The sequence below is a fragment of the Culex quinquefasciatus genome, chromosome 2 (assembly GCF_015732765.1).
Source record: "Culex quinquefasciatus strain JHB chromosome 2, VPISU_Cqui_1.0_pri_paternal, whole genome shotgun sequence".
In the NCBI taxonomy this organism is placed as follows: domain Eukaryota; kingdom Metazoa; phylum Arthropoda; class Insecta; order Diptera; family Culicidae; genus Culex; species Culex quinquefasciatus.
Window position 1 is genome coordinate 209,503,221 of NC_051862.1, and position 13,084 is coordinate 209,516,304.

Here is a 13,084-nt window from a genome sequence, read left to right on the forward strand (position 1 = left end):
TCGCCAACTCTTCGGCAAAGTTGTAGGTATGGATAAGGACTACACTGGAAAAAAAAATTGTTAATTTTTTATTTCCCTTTTTGTCATTAAAACAAGATTTGCAAAAAACACTATTTTTTATATGTTTGAGAGGACATCAAATGTCAACTTTTCAGAAATTTTCAGGTTGTGCAAAAAATCTTTGACCGAGTTATGATTTTTTTTTAATCAATCCTGCTTTTTTAAAAAAAAATCGAATATTAATAAGTGCACTGTTTTCAAGTTAAAGCAATTTTTATGTTAGTTTTTTGAAAATAGTTGCAGCTATTAATTTTTAAAAATTAATGCACATGTTTGACCACTTTTGAAAAATATTTTTTAAAAGCTGAGAAAATTCTCTATATTTTTCTTTTTTGAATTATATTGATACGACCCTTAGTTGGTGAGGTATTGCCATGTAAAGGTTTAAAAAAATGAAAATTGATGTTTTCCAAGTCTCACCCAAACAATCCACCATTTTCTAATGTCGATATCTCAGCAACTTATGGTCCGATTTTCAGTGTTACAATATGAAACAATCGTGAAATTTTCCGATCTTTTCGCAAATAAATTTATTCAAAAATTTTAAACCAAGACTTACATTTTGAAAGGGCGTAATATTGAATGTTTGGCCCTTTTTAATTGTTTGTCTTGATTTAAAAAAATGTATAGGTATTTTTTTAAGACTGAGAAATTTCAAGAATGTTTCATATTCAAACATTGTAATTCAAACCATTAGTTGCTGAGATATCGACGTTAGAAAATGGTGGGGTTTTTGGGTGAGACTTGGAAAACTTGTGGAAAACAACAATTTTCAACCTTTACATGGCAACTAAGGGTCGTATCAACAAAGTTCTAAAAAGCAAAATATAGAGAATTTTCTCAGTTTTTCAAAAATATTTTTTTCTCAAAAGTGGGCAAACATGTGGACTAATTTAAAAAAATGAAAAACTGCGACTACTTTCTATAAAACCTAAAAATTGTTTTTTCTTGAAAATTTCACTTCAGTACTTTTTGATAGCAAATTTGATTTTACATCGAAAAATGAAGTTGAAAAATTTTGCGACCAACATTTCGACTTTTTGAAAAAAATCAGTATTGATTAAAAAATGTATTACTCGGTCAATGATTTTTTGCACAACCTGGAAATTGCTGAAAAATTGACATTTGATGTCCTCTAAAACATATTCAGAAATGAAAAAAAAAAGATAAATAGTTTTTTTTTGCAAATCATGTTTTAGTGACAAAAAAAAAATAAAATAAAAAATCACCATTTTTTACCGTATATTTTTTTCCAGCGTAGTCCTTATCCATACCTTTTACTTTGCCGAAGACACTAAATCGATCAAAAAATTCCTTTAAAAGATACAGATTTTTGAATTTTCATACATCAACTATGTGAACAAACTAATGATGCAAAATGGCTTCTTTGGGCATACCGAAAGCACCAAAAAAGTTTCAGTCAGATCAAAAAATACAAAAATTATAATTTAAAAAAAGTCCGATTTCTAAGAGATTAAGAGATAAGAGATTTCTGCTCAGTTAATATTAAAAATTAAACATTTAAAAAAAAATATGAAGGTATAGTAAAATATTGAGAAAGATTATCTTTTTATAATCAGATTTTTATTGTGTTTTGTTATGGATTGATTTTTCACATAAAAAAATCATATTAAAATATCACTCTGTTCAAAGTTGAAACCCAAAAAGAAAACATCTAAATTCAAATCCCAACACCACTGCCTTCCCCTTGAAAATGTCGAAATCCAAAAACTAACAGGAAAAATTGAAAAATCCCCCTCGCTACCCAGAACCAACAAAGACCAGGAAAACGTCTCCCACAACCATCGAACCAACCTTCCCGCTCGCGGCCAGAACCAGTATAAACAAAAATCCAACAAGCTAAACCAAAATCAAAAAACTCAAAAACGCCGCCAGAGATTGAGAGAGGGAACACGAATATCAACAGTTTAGCCGGCTTCCCGTGTGACGTAGACGTCCACGTGCGAACCAAACACGTTTTCTTTCGGGTGAATTTTGCGATTCTGCGCAAAGCTCGGATGAACTTCAGCGGGTTTCTTTTTCGGAAGAGTTCATGGTGAATGTTGGAAGGTTTCTGGGATGATTTGCGTTGGATGCTGGACGGGCAGGTTTAAGGATCTCAGTTCAGTTCGAAACTCGCGCGGATCCGGTCGTGGAAAAATGGTCGTCGGTTGAAACCGTTGAAGTCACCGGTGTGTGTGGCCTGTCCTGCCCAAGTGGTCAATTAGTGGCAAATGGATTACATTGGAGTTGGTGGGTGTTGAACGCGTGTGGGAGTGGGGGAGCAAGTTAACTCTCAAGAGTCTGGTTGAGGTGTTGAAGATGTGAAGATCTGCGAGCGCAATTAGTGCCTGCCGTTGAGTGATTTCCCGCGGAATGGTTCTCGTCCATAATTAAGGGTTGTGTCGATTGTGGCGATTCGGCCGGAACGAGGTGTGAAGATCTGCTGGAAACACCTGGTTACAGTCCATTAGTGGGTCGGGAGTCGTTACGGATTGTGTTACACGGAGTGCCATTAAACATCTACCGCTAGCGGATAATCTCGACGGGAGCAGTAAAATTCCTGCAAGTGTCATATTGTCGGGGAGTTCAGTAACGGAGATAGGAAGCACAGCTTCACACAGGATAAGGTCGTGGGTCACCGCAACCGGTTCTACCTTGTTAGAAGCAGGAGAATCCAGCAACTCAACGGAAGGTAGGTTACACGTCAAAATCATAAAACTAGGTTAATTATGGGGGGCCAACAAAAAAAGCCGGGGCTAACCATTGTGTTGGACGACATGGTCTGGCCGTCGAGAACCGACTCCGGTCTACTGGTCCTCTCTGGTTGGTGTAATTGCCTAGATAGCGCGATGCAATTAAGATTTTTATGATACCCGGTGAATCAGTGTGTGTGTTTGCAGGAGGACTTCAAGGTTCATGAATGTTGTAATGGGAGGTCTTGGTGTGTACTGAACATGGTACTGGGAAAGATACCGACGGATTTTCAGCGCTCTTTCTCGCGTTGCTTGATGTAATGAGATAATTATTTTGCATCGTGAGGCATTATCATATTGTCTGTGAAAAAAGATTGTAATTATGAGATGTAAAAGTATTGTAAGTGGTTATGTTTATTATCTAGATCTCAGTTAAATGACCACATTAAATAGAATTCGTTAGACAAAATTGCTAATAAATATGAAATCTGATAGCACACTGTGAGTCATGTTTGAGTGAAATCTACAATTAAAATCAAATTTAAAAGAAGTGATCTTTTTATTGATAAATTTCAAAAAAAAATGCACAAAAATGTATTGAAGAAAAAGTTTCTTTGAAAAAATAACACTTTTTGAAGGTCTGTCCTCTGACCAAATAGTTCATTTTGTGTACGCAAATAATCGAAAAATCTGAATCCTTTGAAAGTATTTTCTGATCGATTTGGTGTCTTCGGCAAATATGTAGGTAATAATGGGGACTTTAAAAAAAAATAGTTGCATGGAATTATTTAGCAATTTTCATTTTAAAAAAAAAACTATTTCCAAAAACCGTTTTTTAATTTTTTAACGATTTTTTATATGTTTTTCAGTACAATCTCCTGCAATTTTTCAGCGATGATTTTTGAAGAAAAAATAGAAATTGTTGAACTTACTTTATGATTACTGCTTTCAATGCGAAATTATCAATCGAAAAATATTTTGGAAATATAGTGACTTTATGTTTGATTTTTACTAAAAAATTTCCGTTTCGCGAATTTTAAGATGTGGCCTAAACAAAATCATCAATTGTAAATTTATTTTCTCATTAGAAACAGTAACTAGTTCAAAAATTAGGTGGGGAAAGATTTACCTTCTTTTAAAAAAACACAATTATACAAGAATCAAAACTTGGCGGTAAAGTTAGTTTATTACGCGATTTTCACGGAGTTTAAAAATTTCAAAAATAATGTAGATTAATAAATGTCAATTAAGAAAATAATTAAATTTTTGAGCAAATCCTGTAATAATGTTGACAGACCAAAGAATTTCGATTGCAAAATTAATTATCCATTTAAAACAGTAGTCAAAACAATTTTGCGTAAATTTTAAATTTTCCAAGAAACATGACGTCAAACAAAGCAATTTTCACGGGGTTTTAAAATTTTAGAAAGAATGTAAGCAAATCAAGGTTGTTAACGATAAAACTATTTTTTGTAAATGTAGTAAGTTTGAATTTATAAATACTCAAAATTGTTTACAAATTACTGTTTTTTTTTAATTACTCAAATTTTCTAAAATTTGCAATAGGTTCGCCCTACTCAAATATGATTTACATCAAATAACACATTGTGTTCTTGCTTCAATCCAAAATATTTTCTTCTTAACTCTAAGCAGGTATCAAACAAAGCGGAATTTCGTATGCTTTTTCACTTCATTAGAGATTTATTTTTATAAAATACAAAAGTTTTAACAAAATATCGTTTTTTTTTAAGTTCTCATTTTTTTTTAAATTTGCAGTATGCGTTTATTATGCATGAATTTTCACTTTATTTGAGTTTTTTTAATTACAAAAAATTAACAAAATAGCGTATAGTTACGAAAACAATCAAATTTTCAAATTTTCAATATAGGAGGTATCAAACAAAGTGAATTTTGCCATGCATTTTACATTATTATTTTTTTTAAGGGGTTACATACATGTAGAAAATCAAAAAAATTATATCACAGAATATTTGTTAAATCTACTCAAAAGATGATTATCAATCACTCCTGGAAGTTTCATGAAGATATTTCATGATTAAACTGAGTAAGAGACGATTTAAACTCAAAATGTTGCCATGAGCAAAGCGGGCTGTCAAACTTTGTTGGCGTTTTTCTCTAAACCCCAAGATGATTTACGGGTGCCAAGATATCTCGAGATGGGGTGGACCAAATTGACTGAAATTTGAGGTTAAGACTCTCAAGATGTATTCCGTGTGCATGACGAAGCCCAATATTTAAAATTTGCTTTTTTAAAAAAATACAAAAATCAAAAACTAACGTTTTTTTTATATGAAAAACACAAAAATATTTTTATCTTTTTTTTTAAATAAATTTTTCGAAAATCGGGTTTCGTCATGCACACGGGACCGGTTTAATGAGTCTTCATCAAAATTTTGAGCCGATTTGGTCAAGACAGTGTTGAGATATCGTGGCACCCGTTTTTTGAAACTGCTAACTTGAAATTGCTATATCTCGGTAATGATGCAACCAAATATCTTCAAATTTGTTTTGTTGGAAGGTGAAAATGTGTATTTTAATGTCCTGAAAAAAGAATTAAAAAAAGTTGAAGGGTGCGCTCATACTAACCTCTGACTTTTTTTTTGCGATATACATGTATGTAACCCCTTAAATTCTATTTTTTACGAAAAACTGTGTTTTTCCGAAATAATTCAAATTTTATAAATTTGCAGTATCGGTTTCAAACAAAGCGAAATTCTGTATGCTTTTGCGCATTATTAATTTTTTTAAACATTAAAAAAAATCGTATTTTTCCGAAATTACTCAAATTTAATGATTTGCAACATGTTTATCAAATGAAGCGAAATTTGATATGCATTTTTCGATTATTACAGTTGTTTGTTGAAACACTAATGTTTCACAAAATGTAGTATTTTTTCAAAAACAATTAAATTTTCAAAATTTGCAATAGATCCTAAATTTTAATGCATTTTTACTTTATTATTTTATTTGTAAATCGCTCAAATTTTCACATAATTTAGTAATTTTTTGAAAATACTTAAACTTTTATTATTTTTAGTTTGTATTGGTATTCAACGAAGCAAAGTTTTATATAAAGCAAAATTTGAATGTATGTTTGAAGCATGAGCATAAAAATTTGCTTCGTTTAATACCCAATAACGATAGATTATCGTTATCGTCCCGACGATAACGAAACCCATTATCGTTATCGCTTAGAAAGACTAAATTTTGCATTTGAAAAAACACGTTGAGAAAATATTATTTGACAAATCTAGAGTACTTTTTAAAAGGTCATTTATGCCTTGGTTTTCCTGTGTTGTTTACTTATTTTGTCTACTCAACTTTGTGATTTTCACTGTATTGCCAAAAATAAATCGAGCGTAATAAACTTGCTGACGAGCATCTATTCCACGCCAAAAAGCCCTCATTATGCCATTTCTGGCAAACAGAGCAAAAAAGGTCAAACTCATTACGTTTAGAAAAAGACTCGATTACACCTGCTATTACCAGAAACACACCGCCACAATTGACTAAACCATAGTCCATTAAGTCCTCCCTCCTAACCCACATTCCGGGAACCCTTTTTTCCCCCACTCTGCCAACAAAATATGAACCTCTCCATGTCCCAATGTTGCCGGAAAATCATTTCCTTTGTTTTACAAGTTTGCTACTTTTGCTCGCACCTCTGATTTCCCTCGACATCGTCGTCCCCAGCCTGGAGAGAGCTTTATTTCCCGTTTCTATGTGCTCTGTTTTTGACATAATTCTGCAAGCTTAATGTTGCATTCATTCGCTAAATTAAGGGTCGAATTTTTGTGTCCATCCCTGCCCTCCTGCCACCATCCCCGTGCGATGGTTTATTTTTGCCCATTAAAATTATTGCCCACTTCCACTTCCGAAAACAAGAGCGCAAAAAGATATCTGCCGGAAGCGTTTTTGCCTCAGAATTCAATAAAATCGCACTCAAACATGTAGCAAACCGGGCGAGACAGCAGCGCAAAAAAAAAATCTGATTTTCCGAAATTATTTATTTATCCTTCGCACGGAGCACGCCAGAGGGGAGAATTGGCTTTTTCCGAACCCCGAGTCCGGTGTGATCGATCGTTAATTTTTGCTCAAATTTCTGCTGTTGCACACGCTTCCGTTTACATTAGTCTGCTTGGGAACGGAGAAAAAACACAGAAACTCCAGCTCCAGCTGAAACCGGATACTGGACTTGGGTTGGGTGAGTGGGGGGAAAACAAGAATTAGATTAATCTGGGCGAGTGTTCGGTCAGTTGGAAGGGTTTTTTTACAGAAGATAATAGAACATTGTTTCTTTTTTGCGATCTTTTGTATAATTTTTTTTGTATTGTTATCTCGGAGTCAAAAAAGAAAATGCAATGTTTAGAGCATATTTAATCCATCTAATACTTTAAAAAAATTGTTACTTTGCACTAAGATGGAAAGGTTCTAAAGTTGGTTTAAAAAGATTGAAACATAATGTGTAATTGTCATTACTTTTCAAATACGGCTTTGCCGCCAATGATTGTTTGCATGAATGTTCTATATCTGAAAATATTAATTTACAGGTTAAATGAAGCAATTTTTCAACTTATGGGTTCGGAGTGTTTTGCCTTCCTCACCTCAATGAGGAAAGGCTTTAAAATATCTCAAAAAATGAACTCCTTAATTTGACCTCCTAGACCCTAGACTCCACGTATACACATCGACTAAGAATCAAATTCTGAGCAAATGTCTGGGTGGGTGGTGGATGTTGATCAAAATAATATCACTCGATTATCTCGGGACTGGCTGAACCGATTTTGTTCTTTTTGGCCCTATCGATCCATCTTGGGCTTCCATAAGTCTCTATCAATAAATGGTGATGTTTAGTTAAGTACCGTAATCTGGGGTGAATCGGGACAGCAGTTTTTAGAGCACTTAAAACTTTTAAATTTGGAAATGAATGTACACATTTTTTTGGCCTGAGTCTGTTCTAACCGAAACAAACCAGAAAAATCAAAATACTGTGTTCCAACATGGTTAAAACTGCTGTCCCAATTCGCCCCATTTGTCCCGATTGACCCCAGTTTACGGAACTTAAAAAGTTATGCTTAAAAAACTATTTTGACTAAAGTCCGGAAGAATGTAAAAAGCGTGGGAAAGACCTTTCCAACGCATCAAAAATGTTGAAGATCTGACAACTCTATCAAAAGTTATGTCACTTTAGTCTTTTTACAGTATTATCCGAGGCCGGATCTCAATAATTTGGAAGAAAAAGCTTGCATCTAGGTAATCAAAAAACCTTTCTATCGTGCCCAAAACATTGGAGATCTGGCAACGCTATCAAGAGTTAATAACAATTGTGCTAAAACATAATTTTGACGGACACAAAACTGTTAAAAAAATTTCGAAAACTATGCGAAAACAGCATTATCCGATAAGTGCAAAGCATTTTTTGCCCACCTTTAACAATTAATGGGTTTTATGAAGTTTTCTTCAAATTGCATCAAACAAACATAAGATTCTAGATTTTTTATTCAAAAATAACATAAAAATTATACAAAAAACAATGTTTGTAAAGATTTATAATCAATTTTATACGATATTTCTCTAGAAAAGCTGTCATGCACCATAAACGCAATCAATTAGCATACATTTTTTTAAAGAACAAGTTATGCAAATCAAATTTTTATTGGTTCGTTATGTGCAGAGATATGAAAAATTTCATAAAATTAAAAAATTATAATTTTTCAAAATTCTCAAAATTAGTTTAAAGCTGATATAATTTGAAAAAAATATCTTATTTGGAGTCTCTGAACTGCCCCTGATCGCATGAATGTCCCATATGCATTTTCATCGATTTCGAATTTTTGATGCAGTTTGGTTCAAAATCGTGTGCTCTTTCAAAAGAGCCTATAAGATCCAGTATTTTTTTTCTAGAAATCAGGAGGAAATCCAGTTTTTTTTTGCGAAAACTTAACACGTAGCCTTATGTATGGGACAAACTTTAAATGCGTTTTTATCAGCTTACTGTTTTTGCATATGGGACATTTATGCGAACATTGGCAGTGAAGCAGTGGTTCGCAACCTTTTCGATCCTTTCTCCCTTGGCTTATTTCCATGAATTTCATTAGCCCTTTCCTTCACCCACCCCCTTTTATTCAAACTAACCTTTAAATTCACAAGAATCATAATTTTGACTTTAACACCTTAACTCCCAAGTTCCAAAAATTGGGGAAGTCCATACAAATGCCCCAATTTTCACGAGCTTGGGATTTTTGGTGTTAATTTATGTCTATGGAATTAATTTATCTTTTTTTATCGTTTTTAACAATTTTTTTTATCTGCACAGTAAAAAATGCTGTAAATTTAGAAGGTGAAGTTTTGGAAGGTTGAATTATTACTTCTTTAATTAAGTAATTTCACCTCAATTTAGACTGAAAAAGTGACATTAGTGGTAAAAATACAGATTTTCAGAACTAATATTACACATTTTTTCTGAAGCATTATCACGATTTTTTCTGTGTGCTTATGTTAAATGAATGCAAAACCTCATAAATTTTTTTAAGATTAATTTTTACTAAGGCCGGTGCAAATATTTTTCAAAGTTTATGTCGCCCCCCCCCCCCTTCCTTCAAAAATGGTCTGAAAAATCAGGGGGCAAAAAAAATATGTTTCCAAAAAACTTCAAAATTTCCATGAAAATAGAAATCTAATTAACTGAAAACAATCTAAAATGCATTTTCTGCATTGATAATCGTATGTAGCATGTTTGGGCTTGTTTAAAAATGTTTTACATTTTTATGAAATTCCAGTGTACAAAAATCACAAAAAAAAGTTTTCGTCAATACTTAGATATTTTGGAAACAAATGATGGCAAAACAATTGGACAGGTGTAAAATGCATTTTAAAACACATTTTTCATTAAAATGTTGAAGCCATGGCTTGTAATTTAAATTTTTATACTTTTTTATTTTTTTGCCGCCCTCTCGACTTTGGTCAGAGTCGAGGGACATAAACTTCAAAAAATATTTGCAACGGCCTAACTGTTCCTGTTAGAAGAAAATGCAAAATGTCACAAAAATCAACTCATCTTTTTTTCAGAAGCAAAAATAATTAAAAAGAACACTTCACAAGTATTCTTTAAAAAAACAGTTAATATTCTTAGAAAAAAAAATAAATTACCAAAAATCTTTTAGAAAATCTCTAACAAAAATCATAAGAACTCTTATGATCGAAAACAACCCAAAACTCGAGGGAATTACTAAAAAAAAAAAATATGTGGAAACTTACGAATACTGTACCAAAAAAGTACAGTTCAGAATCGATAATCCGAAGGTATGAGACTTCGAATAATCAAATCGCAAACAAAAAAGTAAATCGCATTTTTTATTGTTTATTTTTCTTTTAAAAGTCTGTGTCATCATTTAAGTTAAATTTGAATATTTGATTACCAAAATGTGTTTTTTTTTTCATTCAATCAATCAATGATCAAAAATATTCAAGGCCTCCTCATGTTTGAAACAATATACACATTAGAGTGTAAAAAAAATAACTTTTAGGCGGGCATTCAGGAGTTTGTTCCGGATGGCATACTGAGCCCAAATTCCAAATATGAGCTTGATTTGACGTAACTGGAGCTGGCGTTCCGCCCTTCAATTTTAAATGGGATTTATCCCGTAAAAATACTTTTTTTCAAAAATGTCTATTTTTGAGGTACTTTGGCCACTAACGCGTTTATCAAAAACATCACTGGCGTGTAGGCCACATCCTTGCGCATCTTTTGATACACATAACATTGAAGTTTGGAGCACCCTGGAGCTCGATAAAGACCTTCAAAGTTTGGCATTTTTTCGAAAAATCGGTCCCGGCAAAAAAGATATGCGTCGCACCTTGCGATGCCCGAGACGCCATTTGATTTTGAAGTATTTTTACGAGTTAAATCCCATTTAAAATTGAAGGGCGAAGCGCCAGCTCCTGTTACGTCCAATCAAGCTCATATATGGAATTTGGGCTCAGCATGCCATCCGGAACAAACCCCTGAATGCCCGCCAAAAAGTCAATTTTGTTACATCCTAATACACATTCAAAGTAATTTATTTAAAAAAATATTTTTCAATGAACTGCAATTATGAGAATAAATGAGTAAACTCATAAAAAATTAAAATCGTTTTTATTTATATAAAAACTTTTTTTTATTTTTCCTTGATTTGTTTTCAGCTTACATCAACGGATTTCTTAAAAAAAGTTTGTTTTAACTCACCAAAGGAAGTGAAAGAAAAAAGTTTAAAGTTTTAGCAAAAACGTTCAAAACATAGAATTTCTACAGCATCCTTTTGAATTCTTCGCCGATTGAGTAACACTGTTCTGATGGCATATTCATGAAAGTTTGACGAATCGATTTTAAGAGATTTTTTAAAAGAAATTCCAAATAAAATCTTCGAAAAAATCTTAAAAAATAAAAGTAGTTTAAGATCCCCGACAGTTTATTTTGATGCACTCCAAAAAATGTCAAGAACTAGCCGCTCTTTTGTGATGCTTGATAACGTCATGATTCGAAATCCGGACACTTAGTACCATATTCTTTTTGTTATAGCTGGTAAAAAATCATGTAATAAGTTGGAAATGTAGAAATATCATCAGGATTTAGTATAAACAGTCAGTTTTAAGAGAATGCATACAAAATATGTCTTTTCTAACAATTTTTCATCAGAATTTGAAAATTAAAATGACTTGTTGTGCTTCAAATCCCGGACACTGTTAAAAGCTGATTCGAAATCCGGACACTTTTGCTTCGAATTCCGGACACGCGATTTTGCTTATGAATCGCACAAATTTGGACTGAAATGTTAGTGAATGGCATTCTTTAGGTCTCAAATAAGCTATTAACATCAAAACAATCGATAGTTTATATAAAAATGGCTAGAATCTAAGAAAATCAAAAACATAAATTTCTGCTTTGCCTTCCCGGTACTTCGGACGCCTATGAAATATTTCCGTTGAAATGTTTCACATTTTTGGTAAACTTATAATTTTAATTTATTTAATTGTTTTGGCATTAACTACAGCGTTCAAACAAACTGTAAATGATAGTTGACGTTAGAATTCATCAAATAACACAGTTTGGACATTCACAATGTGAACTTATATCCAAACAATTGATAAAACAAGTTGAAGTGTCCGGGTTTCGAAGCGTCCGGGAATTCGAATCATGACGTTATCAGACTGGCTGAATATTGTATGTTTTGTTTGTTCTTTGAGACACACCGGGAACTATTTAATAAATAAAATCAAAATGCATGCATTCTTTGACGCATAACAAAAAACATTTAAATCACATTCTTTGGTCTCAAAGAAAAAAAATACTTGTCTGACTCTTAATAAAACACAGAGTAAATATTATTCATCTCTTTTTAAGCGAATCAATTGCCCTCAAATATCAATAAAAATTACTTTAAATTTTCCTCAGAACACCTCCCTATTACGAACCTCCCCCAATTCTTCAATTGTCTTTAAACAATAACAATCATCTCGATGGCAGTTTAGCAAAACACCACCCCCACCCCCACCCATTCCCCAAGCAAACCAAACACTAAGCCGACGTTTTGCCATGAATTTATAATTAATTCCCTTCATAAGGCCCCCCAACTTTCGGTAAAACCCACGCGTCTTTTTCTTTGGTGGGAAGCTGTTTTTCTTTTGGGCTGTCTTTTCTGTTCGGAAAGTGGACACACAAAAAAGTAAAAAAAAAAAGTTGAAAAGCACCTCTCAACAGCATTCAATTTGTATTATAAACTTTGCCATCTTGAGTATTCTCGGGAAGGCTTTTTCTACTCCTTTTCTGGTTTGTCCAAACCCTTTGTTGTGGCAGACTTTTCTTTCTTTGCTATTATTATTACTATTATTGTTTGTAAGGGGGGTTCGTTTTTTTTTCCTTTCTACTTTTTAACCAACCATAAGTTTTTCCTTGAAAGTCCGTGTCGGATTTCCAACAGCCAGCTACCACACCAGAGCGCCTGTGGTGGGTCAGGGAAAAATCTTTACTTTTTGTGTCCGAGCCCAAGCTTCTTTTTGCTGGACTTGTTGTTAAAAGTTTTGTCTGTGCCGACCACCGCCGTGGGTTAAAGCAAAAGTTAGGGCGTGTATCCTTTTGGCTTTATTTTTTTTTTTCTTGGAGAATTCCGAGAGTAAGATTCTAGAGACCCTTCTTTTTCCGTATTGGAATTCCTCTTTGCTCGTAAAATTGAGTTAAAATGGTATGAGAATAATGAAGAAAAGGAGTTTGTAGGGAAGGGTTATCCCTTTTCTCAAAGTTTGGGACATATTTACTTCATATGAGAGTT

The 13,084-nt window shown here is 33.0% G+C and overlaps 1 protein-coding gene across 1 annotated transcript in view; it reads left to right on the forward strand.

Moving 5' to 3' along the window:
* Nucleotides 1-2,195: 2,195 nt before the first annotated feature.
* LOC119766616 (potassium voltage-gated channel protein Shaw-like) overlaps nucleotides 2,196-13,084 on the forward strand; it is a 174,846-nt gene continuing 163,957 nt past the window's right edge. The window contains exon 1 of the mRNA XM_038251566.1: nucleotides 2,196-2,755. The gene's annotated coding sequence lies outside the window, so the exon portion shown is untranslated. The remainder of the gene's footprint in view (nucleotides 2,756-13,084) is intronic.